Raw genomic sequence first — 18,625 nt, forward strand, 5'->3', positions numbered from 1 at the left:
TTATCTCAGTTTCTGTTTGTTCAAAATTTTCTATATTTTTTCCTCATATCCGAAGGATTCTTTCACTCTGTAGAGTCTTCTAGGTTGGGTGCCATTTTTTTCATCACCTTGAAGATACTGCATTGTTTTCTGGTGTCTATTTTTGCTTTTGAGAAGTTAGCTATAACTCTGTTATGCCTTTAGGTAATATCTCTTTTCTTTAGCTGCCTTAAAAGGTTTTCTATTTGATTTGTTTGATGCAAATATTTGAAAAGATAATGGCTGAGATTTTCTAGAACTTATGAAATACATCAATACAGAGAAGTTCAATGAATCCCATGCTAGATAATAAAGAAATACACATCTAGATATTTCATGGAGAAGTTGCAAAATGTCACTCTTCATAGTTGTTAGTTTTACATTTTTAGATGATGCTTTTATTTATGTATGTGTATATTCTATTTATTTTTAGTTGTCTTCAGTGGGAGGGTTTGTCCAAATTCTCTAGTCTGGTATTACTGGCCTTTCTTGTCTATAATTAAACTCATCTTGATTTTGAGCCTCCATCCTCTAGGTAGTGAGGGGAAGTAATTTAAACTTTCCAGCTAAAGGCATCTTAGTCTCTTTGGCTTTAAAACAGTAAATTCAGTCTCTTTTAGAAAAATTTGTCTTTGAGGGTAAATATTGAGTGCTTTAGGATTTCTCCTCACCCCCTCTACCCAAGATGTAATCAGGTGTATTTGGAAGATTATAAATCCTTAAAGAAATGAGGGAGGTGCCTTGAGTCCACATGTATGACTTTAGGTTAGACTCTGAAACTCTGAAGTCCCTGGGTAATGAATCAGTTGGTGTGTTTTCTAGACACAATCAGGGTCTGATGGTCCCACCTTAGCTCTTTCTGGGGCTGCAGATCCTCTGAGTCTCAGCCACATCCTCCATCTTGCCCTCAGATAAGACCATGAAACCAGGGGTGTCCACTGTAGAATCACCCTGTTCCTTGCCAAGGTGGCCCGATTGCAAGGGTACCTGTTCTCTACTTGTCTATCTTCTATGTTTTCTACATGAAGTACACTGGGATTTCTAAATCTTCTGTACCACACACAAGTCATGAAGCCCCTATCTTTTCCAATGCTGCTCTCTTGCTCCTGAATCATTTTAGGTGTGGCCCCGTCTGAATGTGGGTCAAATTGGAAAGTTTTCCCTCATGTACTGCATATGCCTAGAAAAGCTAGTCACTAGCTCTGATGTCTTCTGATTTCCCTATGCCCATCTATATGTACTGCCATGTCTTCTGATTCCCAAGATTTGACCTGAAAGGGTATATGATGATGCTAACTTCTCACTTCACTTAGCCTTTTTTTCTCTCCAGACCTCTTAAGTGGAAACGTTCCTCCTTTTCCTGACTATTGGACGTTTCTAGCCTTAATCCTGGTTTTTTTCCATCTTACACTTATGATAGACTTCCTATCCAGTGCTCCAAGTCTTGCTTTTGATAAAGAGGAGTGTTTGCTTGTTTGTTTAGAAATCTCTTTAGACACTTAACTCTCGCTGTCAGATTAGTGTTTTGCCAGAGACTCCAAAAAAATCAGCTATGAACCTTCAAGCTGATTGACTCTGTTTTAGATGGAGTCTTCCCTGTTTCTGAATAGGAACCGTTTCTGGGCAACAAGGTTTACAATCAATGAGATTATACCTAAAAATACCTCAAATGTAGTAAGCTCAAAAATGGAATAATTAGCACTGAGATGTGCAAAACATGCAGGTTTCTTTTATTTTCCATAACAAATCCAGTGTTCCTCTTGTATACCTATCCTGGTGAGTGGTGCAGGAAGGCGGAGGGAAGATAAACTAGCCGGTTTAAAGTAGCTCATTCTCTTTTAATCTTTTTTTTTTTTTTTTTTTTGGCTGCGTGGCGCAGCTTGTGGGATCTCAGTTCCCCGAACAGGGATTGAATCCGGGCCACGACAGTGAAAGGCCGGAGTCCTAACCACTAGGCCACCAGGGAACTCCCTTAAAATTTTTTCTTTCAGCTTAAATACCTCATTTACCTTTTCCTGCTCCTCCTCCCTAAACATAAACTCTGGATTTAGTGGAAAGCTTAAATGCCCTCAAGCAGTGGAGTAGGGAATAGGGAATGGTTCCAGATGTTTCCACGTCAAAATGGGACAGTCACTCCAAAGTGAAATCGGCAGAATGAATTCGCCAAATGGATAGAAAGCCAGAGATAGTGCTAATATCCTAAAGAATCCAGAGATTCCTATGTGCCCTGTGGAAAGTTGTAAAATGTAGATGATAGTGAAGTTGCCGAGGGATTGCTACAGAAGGGACAAGCAAGAAATGTGGTTGAGAACCTGCGGGCAGGTTCCAAGAGGAATCACATGAAAGTCTTAGCCAGATCTCAGAGGGCCAGAGGCACCAGTAAAGGCTGAAGAAAGGCCTACTCACGTGGAAGTTGGCCAAACTCCCTGCAGATAATCCCCACACTGAGAGAGGAGACCAGGAGTTTCACCAGCAGAGCTGAACAGCAGAGTCCCCTGAAGAGCCAGGACAAAACCTTCCCCTTCCCCATCACCAAAGAGCACAGTTTTCCAGTCAACTATATGCAGATGCTACCTTTGGGAAGAAGAGAGGTAAGAAACTCAGAAAGACCAAGCTTTTATCCAAAAGCTCCAGTTTTAAAGAAAAGAGACTCTTATCTTGAAGATAATAAGACATTTCTAAATACAAATATACATTTACTTTTCCATCATTCACTGGTATATGAATTTATGAAAATACTCAGATCACTTGTAGAAAATAAAGAAACTATAGTTTTCAAGGTTTATAAAACTTGAAGCACAGTATATAAATTTCAATACCATTCCACATTTTTCAAATTTATTGAGTTATAAAAAATTTGCCTATAATTTCTTTCTTTTTTTTCCATAGCTACCATTTCTCCATCTTCATCCTGAGTTTTATGTGTTTGCATTTTCACCCTCATATCTTGATAGGTTAAACTAGTGAGTTTTCTATTTAATAAAGTTTGTTCTCAAGAAAATAGCTCTTAGGTTACATATTTATTCTATTGTTTCTAATTCATTAATTAGTACTTTTATTCTTACTTGTTCTTTCTGTTTTTGTTAGGTTTAGTTAATTATTTTCCCAACACCTGAGTTCAATATTAATTTGATTTATTTTAATTTCCTTGGTGCATGCAGGCAGAAAGAGAGATCTTGTGTCTTTTCCTCTGTATAAGAGCATTAATCCTATCATGAGGGTCCCACCCTCATAACCTAATATAATCCTTATTACTTCCCAAAGCCCTTACCTCCAAATACCATCACATTGAGGATTAGGGTCTCAATATACAAATTTGGGAGAAGCACAAATATTCAGTCCATAGCAATATTATATTGGAGGTTATAGCTACTGCAATAAGACCAGAAAAGGAACAAAAGGCATAAATTGGAAAGGAAGAAATAAAATGGTTTTTGTTTGCAAATGACATGATTGCCTACATAGAAAATCCAAAAAAACTGACATAAAAATTTCTGGAATTAAGAAGTAATCATAGCAAGCTTGCACGATACAGGTTAATATGTAAAAGTCAATCGCTTTCTTATACACCAGCAATGAACAGTTGGAATTAAAAAAAATTTTTAAACCACATATAACAGCCACCCCAAAATAAAATCCTTGGCTATACATCTAACAAAATATGTTCAAAATCTATATGCAGAAACAGCAAAATTCTGATGAAAAAATCAAAGAGGCTCTAACTAAACAGAGAGATATTCCATGTTTATGTATTACAAGCCTCAATATTGTTAAGATGTCAGTTCTCCCCAACATGATCTATAGATTCAATGCAATCCCAATCAAAATCCCTGTAAGTTATTTTGTAGCTACTGACAAAATGATTCTAAAATATACAAAGAAAGACAAAATACCTAGAATAGCCTACATAATACTGAGGAACAAAGTTGGAGGACTCACATTACCTGGTTTCAAAACTTAGTATACAGCTACAACGGTCAAGAGAGTATGTTATTTCTTCAGCAAGTGGTTTTGGGAAAGCTGGACAGCTACATATAAATCAGTGAATTAGAACACTCCCTCACACCATATACAAAAATAAACTCAAAATGGTTTAAAGACCTAAAGAAGACATGACATCATAAAACCCCCAGAAGAGATCATAGGCAAAACATTCTCTGACATAAATCGTAGCAATATTTTCTTAGGTCAGTCTCCCAAGGCAAAAGAAATAAAAGCAAAAATATACAAATGAGACCTAATCAAACTTACAAGCTTTTGCATAGCAAAGGAAACCATAAACAAAATGCAAAGACAACTTACACACTGGGATAAAATATTTGCCAATGGTGCAACTGACAAGGGCTTAATTTCCAAAATATACAAACAGCTCATACAACTCTATAACAAAAAAATCAAACAACTGAATCAAAAAGTGGGCAGAAGACCTAAATAGACATTTCTCCATAGAAGACATACAGATGGCCAATAGGCACATGAAAAGATGCTCAACATCACTAATTATCAGGGAAACGCAAATCAAAACTACAATGAGGTACTATCTCACACCAGTCAGAATGGCCATCATTAAAAAGTTCACAAGCAATAATGCTGAAGAGGGTGTGGAGAAAAGGAAACCCTCCCTCCTACACTGTTGGTAGGAATGTAAATTGGTGTAGCCACTATGGAAAACAGTATGGAGGTTCCTTAAAAAACTAAAAATAGAGTTACCATATGATCCAGCAATCCCACTCCTGGCCATATATCTGGAGAAAACTCTAGTTTGAAAAGATACATGCACCTCAATGTTCATAGCAGCAGATTTACAACAGCCCAGATATGAAAGCAACATAAATGTCCATCTACAGATGAATGGATAAAGAAGATGTGATATATATATAACACACACACACACAATGGAATACTACTCAGCCATAAAAAAAGAATGAGTAATGCCATTTGCAGCAACATGGATGGACCTAGAGATGATCATACCAAGTGAACTAAATCAGAGAAAAATAAATACCATATGATATCGCTTATATGTGGAATCTAAACTATGATACAAATGAACTTATTTACAAAACAGAAACACACTGACAGGCATAGAAAACAAAAAGAATATATATATATATACATATATACAGGTATATACATATATCTGAATCACTTTGCTGTACACCAAAACTAACATGACACTACTACTATACTTCAATTTTAAAAAAAGCAAGTAACAAACAAGACAGAACTAAATCCAACCATATCAATAATATCTTTAAATGTTAGAAAAAATAGGTTAAAAAGAATGAAAATGATACACCATGTAAATGGTATGCAAAAGAAAGCTGAGTTTTCTTAATATTAGACTTAATGGACCTCAAGACAAGAAGAATTATCATAGATAGAGACATTTATAATGATAAATAGGTCAATCCACGAAGAAGACACAGCAAACCTAAAATGTAGGTGGCTAATAACTGAGCTTAAAAATAGATGAAAAGCTGACTGAACTAAAGAGACCAACAGACAAATTTACAAAGTAGAAATATCAATTTCCTCTTTAATAACTAGATAAAAATCTAGAAGGATGTGGAAGATCTAAAAATATTAACCACTTTAACCTAACTGACCTTTACAGAACAATATATCCAATAAACCACAGAATTCACATTCTTTCCACATGCACATAGAGCATTAACCAAGACAGATCTTATGCTGGGACATAAAACAAGTCTCAGTATTTAAAATCTTAAATTTTACAGAATATTTTCTCTAAGCACAATGAAATTAAATCAGAAATCAATAATAATTAGATATTTAGAAAAGCCTCAAAAAACTAAACAACAAGCTTCTAAATAACCAAAGAAATCAGAAGAAATTAATAAATATTTGAAACTAAATGAAAATAAAAATACATCAAAATATTTTGGACAGAGCTAAAGTGTACTTATAGGAAGGTTATCAATCTGTCTTCAAGTTTGCTAATTCTTTATATTCTGCCATTCAAATCTACTGTTGAATCCCTCTAGTGAATTTTTAAATTTTAGTTACTGTAATTTTAGTGGACATGGACTGCCATATCAGTAAACAAAGGATGTTGTGGCCATCAGACACTGCAGCTGCCCCCCCCCCCACCGCCCCGCTGTGCATGCTGAGGGGATTGAGGATGGAGAAAAACAGGATACTGGCCCTAGATAGTTAAGGTACATATCAAAGGAATGATTTCAATGAACCCAGACTTTTGCACCTTCCCATACACAGAAAAGCACAAAATTCATTCACTTGAGATGTCTGGTTTTCTTTAATTAGCAGTGATCTTTTGATGTTTGACGACTAGGTTTGTTTGTTTGTTTGAACTCCTATATATCCTGGCTCCTCCCTTACCTCTTCAGTGTAGCCCCCAGAGCTATCTGAGAGGTTGCCTCCTGTAGCTGAGTCTTCAGCAAGTCCATCGAATAAAACATAATCCTCAGCTTTTAGGTTGTGCATTTTTTTTTCCATCAACGCTTTCAACTTCAAATTCAAAGGAATTTGCATTTGGCTTTTCTTTATAATTTCTATCTCATCACTGATATTCTATTTGATGCCACACTGTCATCATATCTTCCTTACATCTTTAATCATGCTTTCGTTTAGTTCCATGAGCATATTTATAATGGCTACTTTGAAGTCTTTTTCTCTTAAATCTCTCATCTACTTACTCTCGCAGACAGTTTCGGTTGTATGTATACGTCACAATTTCCTGTTTTTTGCACACCACAAACTTTTTTGTTGAAAAATAGACATTTTTCATAATATATTGCAGCAACTGCAATACTGCAATACTGGTCCTCCCAGCCCCTTTCCAGGGCTATTTTTGTTATTATTATTTTTTTCTTTTCTTTTTTTTTAAGAGAGGGGTGGGTACCAAATTACTCTATTTGAAGGAATGGTACTAACAAAAAAATGTAGGTAGATGTTTTCGTACAACTTATAGAAAAGGTAAAGGAAACTCAGACATGCATGCACTGCCTTGGTGACCTGGGAAGTCACCCATGGCTACAGGAAGCCAGCCTAAAGCTTAGCTCTCGTCGTTGTCACTGTTTCCCAGGGTGTGCTTGTCAAAGAGATAACTCTGCCATGCCAGATTCGGGAAGGCCCCCATCCTTCGCAAGTTGGTTACATGGTTACTCAATTCTTTAATGGATTTCACCTACTCACTCAGGTAATGAGTCTCAGTAAAGTCACACAAATGGGGGTCATTTTTGTCAGTGGCCATTTTGTGCAGTTCCAGTAGTGACTGATTTACATTTTTTTCCAAGTGTAGCGCACATTCCATTGCATTCAGCCCATTCTCCCAGTCTTCACAGTCTGGTTTCTTGACATCCTGAAGGAAGATTCCGCCACCTCTCTGGTTCTGCAGCTTCATCAGTTTCTCAGCATGTTCCCTCTCCTCAGGAGATTGGTGAACAAAGTATTTGGCAGAGTTCTTCAAAGCCACATCATCGCTGTCAAGGTAGTCTGACGTGGACAGGTGGCATAGAGCTCCAGGTTGATCTGGCGGGTGATGGCGGCCTCCGAGTCCAAATGGCAGCTCTGGCGCACCTGCGAGGGGGCCGCGGTCCTCTCTGCAGGCAGCTGAGGAGATGAGGCTCCGGGGCTGGAGCGGACGTGAAGGACCTTGAGGCAGTGAGAAGGCGGGCTCCCTCCAAGCACTGTTGAAGCAGGAAATCGAGGCGACTCTCCAGCGAAGACTGTGAATTGTTTTTTGTTTATGTATATAAAAGTCTTCCTTACTCACTACTCACTGAATACTTGTGTACTTTCAGTACTATTTCACTTTTAGTCGCCGTATTTGGGAGTTTCCCCACAGCAAGCAATTGTGCAAGGCCAGCTGGGTGTCCTACAATTTAATTCAGTTTTGTATCTACCCGGAGTCAACAACAGATTCCACAGGTTAAGGACACAGTCTCACAAGACTGCCCGCCTCCTTCCCCACCTCACTTTAGATACTACTTACCAAGTCCAGCATATTAGCTGTACTTCTGAAGGACTGACTGGCTATAAATCAGAGGGTTCCACAACCTCCTCAGGTTTGATTAATTTGCTAGAGCACCTCACGAACTCAGGAAACCAGATTACTTACTAGATTACCAATTTATTACAAAGGATGTTAAAGGATACAAATGAACAGCCAGATGGAGAAACATGTAGGGCAAGGTCCCAAAGGGTTCCAAGTTCAGGAGCTGCTGTTCCCATGGAGTTTGTGGTATGCCACCCTCCTAACACATGGATGTGTTCTTGTTCACCAACCTGCTTTTCAACCCTCTAATTACCCTAGTTGGTTCCCCTGGCAACCCGCCCCCACCCTTATCCGGAGGCTTTCCAAAAATTTCCTCATGCACATAAACTCAGGTGTGTTTGAAAGGGTTTGTTATGAATAACAAAATGCACCCACTTTACCTTTATCACTGTAAAACCATTGCAGGAATCAAAGGCAAAAACCAAATAAAACAAAAGATGCCCCCACTGCTCTAATCACTTCGGAAAATACAAGTTTTTAGAGCTGAGAGGCAGGAATCACAGACAAGCACCAAAATATATATTTCTTATTATATGTCAGTATCACGGGCCACCCCCTAGTTTTTGAACACAGGTCCCTTACAGCAAAATGATCATACCTATCAAAGCACTTACATTTGGTGTAACGTTTATATTATAGAACAGTTCTTGCAATAGTACTTACTGATAAATAACAAAAATTCAAATGAGGAAATTTGAAGATCCAGTTGGCTTCATTAAATGACTCATGAAATGGGCACCATCCAACCTAGCAAACAGAAGGAGCTTCATCTAGCTGCAGAAAAGGAAAGGTTTTCAGTTTTTTTAAGGCAGAGAGGGAGCAGGAAAAAGGAAATTATTAGCAAAGAATGCATTGTTTTAGGTAAGGCCACTCTCCTAATGGGAACGGAAGGGCCTGTTGGCCGAATACCCAGCGCTAACCAGGTAATTCCAGGTTGACTCATTAAAGGTTACACTTCTGCGGGAGGTTGTAACTGCAGTTAGGTTAGGTATTAAGTCTTGGTTTGCTGATATGGGCTTGAACACAAGTGACTCCGTTTCAGACCTGTTGTTTATTTTTAACGGAACCAGTACAAATATGCCTAACATTTGAAGAAGCCAGTGTGAGGTAGGGACAGATTTAAGGAAACAACTAATTCAACTAATTTAAAGAAACAACTAATTCAACTAATTCATCCTCTAAAGCCATTATAAACATCTTCATATTTCATATTCTTGCACTAGTTTGATTATTTTTTTCCCTTGAGCTATTGCTATTTATACCTTATGATAAACGTGTGCAGAACTATTTAGCACAGAAATCAGCTTATGGTTAGCTAGATCTAGTTCCTCCTTAGGTATTACATCCCGAGGAGGCTTTAACTTAATCTCGCAATACATTTCATCATGAGTATCAGTATCATAGGACACACTGACATGAGGCAGTTACATCTTTCCAACAATACCACACTGCCATATGGTCAGTGCAATTCAGCTTCCTTACAGAACAAATCGGTAAGGATTACAGAGATGTATGCTTTGTGCACCCAACAAGATCTACCCTTGCCCACATAGCAGAAATTATTACGAAAAGACAGGTATCATTACAGCTGGCCATGGCTTAGTTTTATCTGGGTTAATTCAAGTTAATTGGAGGGAAAAGTCAATCACCCTCCCCATCTCGTAGGCTTGTACTGAGACTGGTTTTCATTGTGTATAAATATAGCAGAGCCCATCTTCCTCCCAAGGGGAGGATACGAGCAGTATTTAGAATAGTTCCTATCCCTGCTAACTATACTGCAGGATATGTTTTATTTCAACTTATTCTGGGGGCAAGCACAGTCATTATACATTGGTGTAAGTTACAAGTGCCGTGCCCACAGAGAACTTCCATAAGCTCGCAGGCCTTAAGATTTCCACAGGTGTACCCCCTTGAGGCCCAGGGACTAGGATAGAGGACCATTGTTTCCTGGCCACTTCAGCCTTTATCCATATTAAAATAGTCAAGAGGACCTGTCAGTTCAGGGTGCAGGCCCTTTCCCAACCCTGGGTTCTAGCATTACCAAGCATTACTTGTGGAGTCGGCCTGATGCAGTTTGCTGGTGCTTCTTTATCTCTCCAAGCTGCTTCTTATCCTTTACCTTCTGCCTGGAAGAGAACTCCCTCTAATATGTCTATTCTAGTAAATAAATCTTCTTTCTCTGAATGCTGCTCCTCATTAAAAGCAAACTCTGCTTGTCCCAGAATACCTAGACTGGCATCTATCTCCCCTTTTCTGACTTGTGGGCCATTGTTGTTTAATCCACCATGCACGTTGTTGCTATTGCCTATTAACAGCCTGGGTGCAGTTAGGATACATATTTTGTACCCAAAAATATTGGGCACCCCATAATAGGGTTGGTCGGTCAAAGCCAGCTGTGATTTAGTTTGAGTATGTCATAAGTCCTCCCACAGCCTTCCTGTCTGAGTGGGACTGTTCCCCAGGGGACCCAGATCCACCACATGATGCCCACTGCTTTAATGCCAGTAGGAACCCATTGTTTTTCCCCATTCTGCTTATAGCTTTCCAATCCACAAAAACCAGGACGATTGTGTTTGTGCATAGCACACCACACTGTGGCATGTTGGGCAGGCTGCCATTGTATTCTGTCTATTATAACCAGGGACCTTTCTAAGCATCTGCTCATCAAGGTTTATAGCTACACGGTAATCAGTCTGCTGGGAGCCATCCACCACAGGGTCTGAAATTCCAGTAGGAAGCAGTTCTCAGAAATCCCTTCCCAAATGATATCTTTTATAGTATTGATAGATGGAGCCTGAAAAATAGTCAAAGATACTGGAACATTATTAGGGCTTGATTTAGTCAGTAACATTGATCCTGCTCATCAAATATATCCTATGACCAGAACGTCTCCCAGACTCAGGTTTGCAGGCTGCCATCTGACTTTGCAGGATCAAAAGCAGGGGTGGTCTTGGCAAACATAGCTTTGCCCGTCTGGGCATCTGGTATAATTCTGCTAAGAAATAATATTATTCTCGTTCTCTGAGCCTCTCTTGAGGTTGGATTTCTCTCATTGCATAACCCACTTATACACTCCTTTACTCTCAGCTATTATTTCTCCTTCTCTCATTTGTCATTTATTTTCATCCAAACTTTTCCACATTTGGAAGGGACATTAAGTTCAGCCACTGTGCTGGCCCAGATTGCTAGCAGCAACACTAGTCTAGCAAGTGCCTCCCCACTCAATTTGTTTCGTGATTGGCTGGATTATTTTAGTGAAGTCTAGTCTCCCTGCCAACTAATGTGCATACACGCACACATAAACACACATATACACAGTGTTAAACTTCTCATATTGCTCCTTAAGGCGTGACAGTTTTGGATATGCCCACAGTCACTCTGGGATGAACTTGTTCTCTTCCTCTCTTTCCCTGACCACACCCAGATGTCCAACTCCACTAATCACCCGTTAGCTGCTTTATTTATTTAGTTATTTTCATCAATGTCCTGGGGGCATAAATTGCTCGATAAACTAATCCCATCAAACTGTAACTCCTTTAAAGAAATAGTTTCTGAAGGCAGTGTTCTATATATTTTTCTGACTCCAAAAGGAGTCCTCCCAGCTATCCTGTTCCTCAGTCCTCCTAAACCAGCCAGCCTACAGTCTGGTCTGTATCCTTATTAAATGCACGGGTCTCTATCCAACTTCCTCTCATCACAGCCTCTACTGTTCAGGCCCGTAGACTTGAACTCTCCAAACTCTGCTACAAATGAAGTCATTTCCTTTGGGAAAAGATCAGGAGCTATCTGTTTTATGGCCCACTTCTCTCCCCAGGAAAAATTTCTGAGCCCAAGCTCTGAAGCTGGAGTTGGGAACAATGGCAAGTTTCTCTCTGAGCGACACCCCTGCTGTAAAAACTGAGTGCTCAGTGACTTTGGGGGGGAACCAGCAGCCTGAGACCCTCTCAGCTTGCCTCTCTTGGCATGGAACAATTGCTCCTAAGCTGGGGCCAAGACAAGTGGGCCCCAGTCTTCTCAGCAAGCTGTGACAAAGGCCCTGGATTTCTCTTAACTCACACAATAGCCCCTACTTCCTAAGTTGGCAGTCCTTTAAGTCCTTAATACGTCATTGCCACAGCAGTACCATAGACACCTACACAGATTCCTTTGATATTAATAGAATGTCTCAGTTCACTCTCTTTCTGCCTACTGCCATCAGGATGTCCACATTTATAAATTATTCCCTCCTAACAACCCAAAATTCTCCAGTTAACTTAGTGTAAGTTGTGGGAAGTTGGCTTTCCTGCCTGTTTCCATTGGAAAGTATGAAAAAATCATGTCCTCACTGACATGCAAGGCTTTCTCTTACCAGAATGAGGGATCACTTTCTCCCCAGGCTCTATTATACTTATCCATTCCTAAAAGATAGTGAAACAGAGCAGGCCCCTGTGGGACCCTCCTGAGTAAAAAAGCCTTTCCATGTCCCCTGTTTTCTTGCTTATAGGAAAAAGGCTTCAGCCTCCTAGAGCTTCCCTGAGTTCCAAAGGTCAGATTCAAACAATTACTAATTATGGAGGGAATGCAGAAACAAAGGAAAAGCAGTCAAGAAACAATAATGGAGAAATAAAGCAGAGTCCTGGCTCCTCCTCAAGGGATATACATAACAATAGATCTTTGAGTTCTTCTATAGGAACTAAGCCCTCCACCCAGGTGAAGGTTGGTAACTGCAGGCTGAGCACAAGATTTCTGGAACACCACCCTGTTACCTACCAGTCAGAAGAAAGTCAGACACCCTGTAGCCCTCACCCCAAATTTTGCCTTTAAAAACCCTTCTCTGGGGACTTCCCTGGTGGTGCAGTGGTTAAGAATCTGCTGCCAATGCAGGGGACATGGGTTCTAGCCCTGGTCCGGGAAGACCCCACATGCCGCAGAGCAAATAAGCCTGTGAGCCACAACTACTGAGCCCACATGCCACAACTACTGAAGCCCACGCACCTAGAGCCCATCCTCCCCAACAAGAGAAGCCACTGCAATGAGAAGCCTGCGCACCGCAACGAAGAGTAGCCCCTGCTCACCACAACTGGAGAAAGCCCGTGTGCAGCAATGAAGACCCAATGCAGCCAAAAATTTAAAAAGTAGAATAAAAAATAAAGAAATTTATAGTAAAAAAAAAAAACCTCTTCTCTGAGATCCACTGGGGAGTTCAAGTCTTTTGAGCATAAGCCACCTGCTCTCTTTGCTTGGCCTTTACAATAAACTATTCTCTGCTCCAAACTCTGACATTTGTTTGGCCTCACTGTGTGTTGGACTCTTGAACTTGTGTTCGACAACAATAGGACTTTCTGAGGTTTATTATAATAAAAACAAGGTAACATTTTGAAGGGTAGCAGAATATGTCATCCCAAAATATGCCTCTTTGGCATAAGGATTAATGTGAACTGATTATTTTTAAGAAACTGTAGATATAGGAGAAGCTCTGAAAACAGAGTAGAAATACCCTTTTGTAAGAGACATCTACATTTATAAAGAAAATCTACGTTAGAAATGGAGCATACACCAGGAAGAGGCCTATTTCTAGAGATAATTTTTTCACTTGAGAGACTTATCTGCACAGCAGGGCAACCTTTATTTACCAAACACTTTCACTTCTCAACTAACCAAGAATTGACTTTTCCTCTTTGAAGCCCCATAAGTATATAATTAAAATCATTATGTTTCCTCCTGTTAATCTGTCTCCTTACTCCAGGCCCCTACACTTTGGCTCACCCTCAACCTAAGCCAGTATACATCCTCTCCTGAGAATAAACTGGCCTCAGGTAAAATAAAATATTCCCTGGTCTACTACCTGAATGTGCCACGCATTCACACATATCCTGTTCCCCACACCTAGTTCTTTCTAGCTTTGTTTACTCTTCTCTTTTTGCCTAACTCTGGAGTTGCTTACAGACCTTATGGTCAAAGCATTCTTTCTCCCTGTAAGGCCAGCAGGTCCGGGGAAGGGCCCAGGGAGCCAGACGGAAACCCCGCCAAAGTGGCTGATGCAACCGACACCTGACATTGCCACACCACTCAGTCCCGGTCTTCCCGCTCCCCGAGGGGCGGAACCAACAGCTCTGAGGCTGATGCAACCGACACCTGACATTGCCACAACACCCGAGAGATTACCAAAAAGGGGCTGCTTCACACAGCAAGCACCTCCCCTGCGTCCACCCCTATAAATTTTGTTCGCGCCCACACCCGGGCGGGACTTCTCTGGCCCCTTTCTCTCGGACCAGTGAACCTCGACCGGGAGCGTTCCCAAATAAAGCTTGTTTAAGCTCTCCTCCATTTTTCGTGCCGTTCCTTACACTCCCTGTGGCAATAACCTCCCTCCTCAATTTGCAATAGTTCATTTCCCTCACTTGCAATAATCCTTTCGAATACAGTCTCAACTTCACTAAATCCAGATTTGATTTTTATTCCAGTCTCATCAATGATTTCTCTTGGTATTGCCTACTCTGTGACATCCGAAACATAGGGTTTTATGTTTTATGGTTAACCTTGAGTTAATACTCAGGATAAAATAATGAGACACCACATAGAGTAGAGCAGATTGCTGCTGTTCCAGCTGAGGTCATCATATACCATCTAGCCTCCAGCCAATCCAGCAGACACAGGAGGGACTCCAAGTGAGACCTGAAGAACTTCCCAGTGGAGCTCAGTAGAAATTGTCAGCTTGTAAAGTTATGGACTCAAGTGACTGTTAGTGGTATTGTTTTAAGCCTCTAAGTTTGTGGGTATTTGTTATGCAGCAGTAGACTGATGATACATTGACTGAACACATGAATGAAAGAATGAACAAATGGATGAATGAACAAATGAATAACAACAGTCTGGAGACTGTATTCCTTCCCAAGTAGGAGGAAGGCAAACAAGGACTTCCAAAACAGATCGCAACTGGGGCTTCTGATCTGAGATGATATATAGTATATAAACTGACAAGGATGAAAATATGACTTTTGAGTGTATTTTTGAAACTTCAGTTGCTATGGGGGTGTTTGGAAGTGTATCAAATAGATCACCCACCAAAAATACGGAATCATGATACTAAGAGGATATTAGTTCTTTGAGTCATGCATTCACACTAGACTAGAAAATATCTTCATGATATTGTAAAAACTCAAAATCACAAAGGAAGTTGGATAAGTCTTTAAGGTATCTTGAAAATATGGGAGCATCTTAATTCAATATCTATTTAGTAAAAAATATATGAACCTTGTTCTCTATATACCACACACTTTGCCAGATGCTGGGAATAGACCAGAAAAGACATAGTCATTGCAATCAAGAATCTGACAGTCTAAATTTTAAATACATAATGTATACAAAATTTTATCCATGTCCAAGAGATCCAAGTTTTAAATTACCATTTATTTTGTGTAGGAAAGTTTATAAATTCTGATCTCTATCATAAACATCTGAGTCAGAGTAATTCAAACTCTTCATGGATCTGGAGAGAGATAGAAATGGGGAAGATCAATGGGCTTTTGTCTCATTAAAGCCAATGCTGTCCCAAGCATTATTTTTTTTAATTAATTAATTTTTTTGGCTGCATTGGGTCTTCATTGCTGTGTGCGGGCTTTCTCTATCTGCGGCAATCAGGGGCTACTCTTCATTGTGGTGTGCAGGCTTCTCATTGTGGTGGCTTCTCTTGTTGTGGAGCATGGGCTCTAGGCATGCGGGCTTCAGTAGGTGTGGCACACAAGCTTCATTAGTTGTGGCACATGGGCTTAGCTGCTCTGCAGCATGTGGGATCTTCCTGGACCAGGGATTGAACTGGTGTCCCCTACATTGGCAGGCGGATTCTTAACCACTGCACAACCAGGGAAGTCCCAATCATTATTTATTTCACTCAGTGTTTTATTTCAAATTTACTCTCTGAGTTGTAATATGCTATGACCATTGTTAGTATACTTAATTTACCGAAGTCACTAATTATGATACCACATTGCCAAAACCACTGACGAGAAATTGATTTAAAAAAATTTTTGTTTCTTCATCACTCTAAGCAATCAGAATGGATGATTGGTCAAACTAAAACTGTTATTTTTATGTCATACATTATATTTTTCTGGAGCTTTGTTGACAGAGAGTTCCTATAATTTTACATATGAATCAATAGAGAACCAGAAAATTTAAATGGCCTTCCCATGTTCAAACAGCTAGTGGGTAGTAGAACTGAGGAGGGGATCGAATTATTTTCTCTTGTCATGAGAAGTGTTGTCTCTTTTATATCATGTTTTCTCTGATTGTCTAAGGTTGCCTACTTTATGGTGACTTCTCCCCTTCAGAGTACAGTATTAAAAAGTGGTAACTTGGCAAAATATAATAAAGATGTAAATACATTTATATTCATTTATACTTTCTGGGAATGTGCTTTCAGGAAACAAAAGAGATGCAGAAATTTTAAAAAAAAAGAATCTGACAGTCTAGTTGAAAGGTACTGACGATTATAATGTTAAGTGCAATGAGAGCAGTAAGAAATTTATTGCCTGTGTAACTAAATACTTTGGGTTAGTGCTGATATCAGGTATGGCACGATTCAGGGCTGAAACGACTGGTTAGAATTTCATTTCTCTCCGTTTATTAATTTTGCTTTCGTCTATGTTGATCTCATTCTTGGGTTCCACATGGTAGCAAGATGGTACCAACATGGTGGCAACAGCTATGACTTCTTTGGCTTCAGATCCAAAGAGAAAGGAGCAAGCTCTCCTTCCTAGATGTCCCAGGAAAAGCTCCTCTTTCTTGAGTAATTTGTCCATTCCTGAACCAATAACTCTGCTGGGAAGGGTGGGGGAGGCACTAAGAATGTGATTCACTGATTTAAGTCTGCATTATGTGTTAAATTTGCTGGAATTTTGAGTTTTGGCTCTCTCTCCCATGGACCCAGTCTCATGGACCGAAAAGGAGAAAGGGCACAGATCCACACATGTCACCCACTTACGGGATCTTAGTTCCCTGACCAGGGACTGAACCCATGCCCTCGGCAGTGAAAACGTGGAGTCCTAAGCACTGGACCACCAGGGAATTCCCACCACATCATTGATTATGCATTCTTTTCTCATGGGAAAAAAATGGAAATAAACTGTGAGTCTTAATACAATATCATTCTCTGGAAAGTCCCACCAAGTACACCATTAAAACAAATGGAACATATAATTTTGCACAGTTTCTATGAATAAAATCTCTATTCAAATTTTAACAGTTTACTATTAAAAATGGCTCCTGGCCACCTATTAGTTCACTAGGGCTGCTATAACAAAATACCACAGACTGGGTGGCTTAAAAGACATACATTTATTGTCTCACAGTTCTGGAGGCTAGAAGCCTGTGATCAAGGCATCAGCAGGGTTGGTTTCTCTTGAGGCCTCCCTCTTTGGCTTGTAGATGGCTGCCTTCTTGTTGTGTCCTCACGTGGTCTTTCCAATGTACATGCCCCTGGTATCTCTGTGTGTCCGCATTTTCTCTTCTTATAAGGACACCAGTCATATTGGATTAGGGCCCACCCTAATGGCCTCATTTTAACTTAATCATCTCTTTAAAGACCCTATCTCCAAATATCATATTTTGAGGGATGAGGGATTAGGGCTTCAACATACAAATTGGAGCGGGGAGGAATATAATTTAGCCTCTAATATTACCTTTCTGACCTCATTTCTTCTCTCTCTTTCTCTTACTTTCTCTCTCCCCCTAACATGCTGCTCCAGCATACTGGCTTTTGAGTTTCAAATACTAAGCATTTCCCCTGCTCAGGGCCTTTACACATGCTCTGATAATCCCTGCCTAGAATGATCCTCCCCTGCTGTTCCCTTGGCCCACTTCCTCTTTTATTTCAGATCTCTGCCCAAACATTAGTCTCAGAGATGGTTTTGACCAACTTAAGAAAAATAGCATTTCCCTCAGTCAACTTTGTTTCACAGAACTTATCTGATTTAAATGTTAACTTATTTTTTTACTAACACATAAAACACATGAGGAAGGAACCTTGTGTAAGTACTCTATCTCCAGAACTCAGTATAGTGGTTGATACATGGTAAGTGTCCAACAAATGCTTGCTGAATGAATGTATATAATTACTGAAGAATAGAGAACGACTGACCCACTGAACCTCCTACAAATGAGTAATTAATTTATGATTGGATGTTATTTACTAATCATATCTGTCTCAGGAACCGAAAGTTATAAAAAAGGAACCAAGTGAAAATATTTGGTAGGAAAAGTATAATAATTGATAGGATAATAGCAGATGGATGTAGCCATAAAACACATTAGTGAGATAAGATAGAGAAACTCTACTAGAAGGTAAAAAATAAACAGAGAGAATATAAGTATAAAATTATATACATATATATATATGTAAGAGGTAGAGAGGATAGAAATAAAGTACTTAACTGAAATTTCAATTAATCGAAATCTTAGAAGGAAAGAAAAAGGAGGAAGTATGTGATGAAATATGCAATGATCAATTTTCCAGAATTAAGGAAAAATAAAATAACTCAGATTGAAAAGGTACATAGATTGGTAAATGAAAGAGATAAGAAAAAAGGA

General features: G+C 39.6%; 1 pseudogene; it reads right to left on the reverse strand.

Moving 5' to 3' along the window:
• Nucleotides 1-6,348: 6,348 nt before the first annotated feature.
• On the reverse strand, nucleotides 6,349-10,000 carry LOC113609277 (ferritin heavy chain pseudogene; annotated as a pseudogene).
• Nucleotides 10,001-18,625: the final 8,625 nt, after the last annotated feature.

This window comes from Aethalodelphis obliquidens, unplaced genomic scaffold, assembly GCF_003676395.1.
Source record: "Aethalodelphis obliquidens isolate GAN/ISIS:26980383/991018 unplaced genomic scaffold, ASM367639v1 scaffold55, whole genome shotgun sequence".
NCBI lineage: Eukaryota > Metazoa > Chordata > Mammalia > Artiodactyla > Delphinidae > Aethalodelphis > Aethalodelphis obliquidens.